This window comes from Strongylocentrotus purpuratus, unplaced genomic scaffold, assembly GCF_000002235.5.
Source record: "Strongylocentrotus purpuratus isolate Spur 01 unplaced genomic scaffold, Spur_5.0 spur5_scaffold_7, whole genome shotgun sequence".
NCBI lineage: Eukaryota > Metazoa > Echinodermata > Echinoidea > Camarodonta > Strongylocentrotidae > Strongylocentrotus > Strongylocentrotus purpuratus.
Window position 1 is genome coordinate 37266060 of NW_022145613.1, and position 4979 is coordinate 37271038.

Sequence of the window (4979 nt, forward strand, 5' to 3'; positions counted from 1 at the left end):
CATAACTAAATAAAACTAAAAACTCTCAACATTCCAGAAGAGAGATCTATACGTGTAAACCATCAAATTGTTATCTCATATATATATACACTGGCGCTCATATAGTTGGAATATTTTTATTTTACCCCATACAAAACTCCTCTGGACGGCCATGCATTATGGCTCGAGGCATGGGCACACAGAGGATTTTTTGATGTTGGGAACCGGGGTAAAATGCAATAAATTATTGAAAATTTGTTGCATTTTCTTTGTTTTTTTAATTTATGGAAACTGCCCCCTACCCTAGCCCCCGCTGCGTACAGTCTGAGTCATGGTTTAGTGGCGAAGCCATGGCCTCGTAACTGTGAGGCCCCAGGATCAAAACCGTGTCGATATGCTATATTAGTGCCCTTTTGTGGGCCATTAATCCTCATTACTGTCATTTATGACTTAAGGGCGTAGGTCACCTAGTTAATAAGCATAGTAGCATACACATGCTTTAGCAGTCCCGCAAAACACACATTGGCAAATTATTATTCAATAAAATCTGAGAATGTATACTATTATCTAGATCCATTATTTTTAAATTATTTTTTAAATAATTCCATAAATTGGGGTAAAACAAAAATATTCCAACTTTATGAGCGACAGCTTATCTATTCTTGAACTTAGGGCATTAAGATTGATGATAGATAATCAAATCAAATACATTTCGGATTACGTCATTGTCATGCTCGTACATTTCATTAGGTGACGCGCAAGGCTAGTCAAATAGCCTTGGGTTGATCATTTTCGAAAGTCTGAACAGTTTTGTTGGCCATTGTAAAACGTCACATGCTTGTGAGTAAGTTGGCCATATTTCTTGATAGTATTGAATTGACACATAGCCACATTATTTTACAATTGCAATGGAAATATATCTTGGCATACATCGTCATATAGACCGACATTACCTTCATTTTCTAAAGATCATAAATCTATTTATTTTCACACAATAATAGTGCACAAATGCATAAAATCAATAAAATGACTAAAGGTGAACAACTACAAGAATAAAAGGAGGAAGACCATCACGACAATCACTCGAATTCAACTATATATTTGTTGTTTATTTGTTTTACATTTTTGCTTAATTTCACATGAGGTCAGTTGTACGTTGTACTTCTCTATTCTATTGGCTATATATACATTGTATATTTGAATATATATCATTATTTGAATGCAATATTATTGTTTTCGTCTGTTGACCTTTATTCAGTATAATTCCATCAGACTTATACTGAAATATATTCCCTGAAAATTATTATCCCGTAACATGGGTGGGGTCTATTATGTCCTATCAGGGGTACACACATATATATATATATATATATATATATATATATATATATATATTGATATTGATTGAGATTGAAAAGGTTTTATTAATTGCACTTCGCAGCCAGATGGCTGAATTATGAACAATTTACATTGGCAATAAATTATAATACATACAAATGTGGTTTGACATTCTCACAAAGTATAATATACAGTATATAACAAAATTCATAACAAAGTTCATAACTAATATGACTAAGGCAATAACAGGCAAATTAATTCACGTTTAAAATATATTTTGTGAGGTGACACAAGAGTGGGTCAAAGGATGAGCAAGCAGGCCCTTTGCTCTTCAATACACGCTCTCATTCATATACACGCTCCTATTCTCACTCCTGTACCTTGGACACTATCATAAACACTCACATTTACACTCTTATACACACTCCCATACACTAGCTAACGGTCTGCTCGCTCATCCTTGGACTTCTCTTGTGTCAAGGAGTGTCGGGAATTTCAAAAAAATAAACAACAACAAAACAAGTAAGCTCCTTCCCGACTTTCGTACATTGGGGAAAAATAAGCAAATGAATTAAAAACTTGAACACCATCTGATCTGAATTGCCACGTCATGATTGCATTACATTTAAAAAAGATGTTACAAGTAATTATACAAGCATAAAATTTAAAATTTAAAATGCGGAATGTAAAATGTAAAAATGTAAAAATGTACGCAGACAATGAGACTCCGGACCATTCAACAGGTAGACAATTAAGATTCATTCATGCATTCAACAGGTCTATTAGGTACGGAATTGAGCTATTTCTATACCGGTTCGTTTTACAATGAAATTGACGATGCTTGGTCCTTCTTCGTAGTGAATAATCTACATTATTGTTAACAGGTAACCAATGTTTACAAAGTGGGTTGTTGACAAGAGATGAAGCAAAATTAGTGCACAATTGTTTGCGTCTATCTGACAGGGTCTGCAAAGAGCTCACTTCAAGAGCTTTGTCATAATTAATATATTGATCACCTAAAATGGTCCTAAATGCTCTTTTCTGGATTCGTTCCAAACTTAAGATATGACTTTGGCTGAGGTTTCCGTTAAAAACAGGTACTCCATAATCCAATATTGGGCGAATATATCCCTTGTAAGTTGTTACTAGATCACAGAATGGCAATCTGTATGTTTTGAGAATACGAAGCATGAAAGGTTATTTATTAGCACGGCATGAAAGGTCTGAGATATGTTTGTCCCATTTCAAATCGGACTGCACAGTTAATCCTAAAATGTTTGCTTTTTGTACACTATTAAAGCACTCTATATATATATATATATATACTTGTAATTGTGCATAAACTCACCCCCTGGTCTTCATCACATATATATATGACAAACCAAAATCGTGATCGTATATACTAATATACCAACATACTGAAGAATGATTAACAAAACTCTGTCAAATATGCTTTCTATACGATTCAATATCATGTTATGTTATGTTATTTATTACATTATGTGTTATTAATTTTGTTCGTAAACTTTTGTAATTCGGCTAAACGACGTGATGAAAGTTTTATTTGAAATAAACCATTTGTCTACAATTGTATATAAAGATTGGCATACATAACGGGATTTATTTGTTTTAATTTTCAAAAAGTAAACTTACATGATGACAGTTTACTGTCTTTTGACTGAAAGTTAAAAACTAGTGGAATGTTAAAAGCAAGTAATGAAATACCTTTGTTGTGTAATAGGCGAGATACGATAGAACGATAGCATAATTTTATAATGATGAGGGGCCTTGTTATCTATACAGAAGGTCAGTTATTGAAAATATTATTTATTATATATAATGAATGTAATGTGTTTTTAGTAAGGTTTAACAAATATAAAGATTAACTGCGAATGAATAATAAAGGAAAAGACTGGCATAACAAATTCAGAATGACATGATAAGCTACGTGTGGTACAGATTGAAGTGTATATACAATAATATCATTTGCAACTAAAGTATCAACTATGAACAACATGAAATACAAAGTCCTGGAAATGAACGTAGTAGTACTAGTAGGAGTGGCAGCAGTAGTAGTAGTACTAAAAGTAGGAGCAGGCGCGAATCCAAGGGGGGAGGGGAGAACCCGACGGCCCCCCCCCCTAGCCCCCAAAACTGGTAAAAAATAAGATGGTAACGTTAATTTGACCTTATTTAAACAAAAAACTAAAGCCTCCCCCCCGGCAAAAAAAATCAAAAAAAATCAAAGGTTTTTGTTTGCCCCCCCCCCCCAAAAAAAAAAGAAAAAAAGAAATAGCGTTTCTCCCCCCTCCCCACTTATTCACCGGCTGGCTGAGTCGCCGCTGAATATTTTCTCACTAATTGACCCCCCCCCCCTCCTGCCGCCGGCTGGATCGGCCCCTGAGTAGGAGCGATAGCAGCAACAGAAAGAATGTTGTAGTAATAGTATGTCCACTGATTTATTTTAATATTCAGCGTAGAATCTCCGTTAATTCGTTAATTCGGTTTAGGAAGAACAGACCAACACCAACACATACGACAACGCCTAGAAAAATGATATGTTCTTTACTGATTCCAGTCCAGATGAAGGTCGTCGTTGATCTATTTCCATTATTCGTCTCCGTAGTTCGCACCATTTTATATGTGATGTGGGGTCACCTCCTATATGAAAAGTTCGCAGTGGAAAAGATGAATAAAATAATGTTAGGGAATAATAAGAAGAGCTTTAGAGAAGATTTAGAAGAGAAGATGTGGATTAGTTCATTATCTTTATGTTATGTCGCCCCTTTCCCCCTCTCTCTCCTACCCCTCATCTCTTTTCTCTCTTTTCTTTCCTCTCCTTCTCTTTTTCTCTCTCTCTCTCTTCCGTTTTTACTAATTTTTGTGAAGATTTAACAAGCCTTGATTTAAATATAAAGGCCCATATTTACCTCTACGTCCATCTCTGAACGGATCCACTGCTCCATCAACCATCTCTCCTGGCTCTTTAAATTGTATTTCTTGTTTTCTGTCTTGCTCACCTGCAAGTTAGATATGTAGAATCATTTGGTTGTGTGAAAGTACATTGATGGTCAACTTAACAGACAAAAATAGTTAATGTCATGACTATTTAATGAATGTGTGTCATCACTATTAAATGGGTGAGCTGAGCACACATTGCCGCCATATCTAGTGTTTACAAAAGGATTATTTGATTAATGTAAAAGTTATTTCCTAGATTCAAGGTTATTTTAATGTGTTAATACCAATCCTTGTTCGAGATCTAGCTTTTTGATAAAAAAAAATAAAATATACATGAACATAATGAAGCTTTCATTGTTATTATTTAGACCCCTTAGGAATGTTCAGAGTTAAGGAGGTATTAATTGTTTGTAAATTGGAGCATTTTTTTTTCTTTTCTTTAAATCATTTTTAAATTAACTTTTTTATATTCAATTTTTATTCCAACTTATTTTGTTATCTTCCCCCTTTTATCATGTGCAATATTCTATGTATAGAATTTTTAATTATGTACTGGGAGTAGCATGTGTGCGGGCACATGCCTCCGGGCAACAGTGATGAACTTCACTTTTGTGCACCCTGACCCACTTGCTGCTCCCTTATCTCTTTGTTTGTTAATCCTTATTATGTACTTGTCTCTTGCTATACTGTATTGTATTTGT

General features: G+C 34.4%; 1 long non-coding RNA gene across 1 annotated transcript; it reads right to left on the reverse strand.

Annotated features, from left to right (window-relative positions):
- Positions 1-3837: 3837 nt before the first annotated feature.
- Positions 3838-4335, reverse strand: LOC115920069. Its single transcript, XR_004062158.1, has 2 exons — positions 4248-4335; positions 3838-3978 (listed from the first exon to the last, which is right to left on the reverse strand). It is a non-coding gene; the product is annotated as an uncharacterized LOC115920069 (long non-coding RNA).
- Positions 4336-4979: the final 644 nt, after the last annotated feature.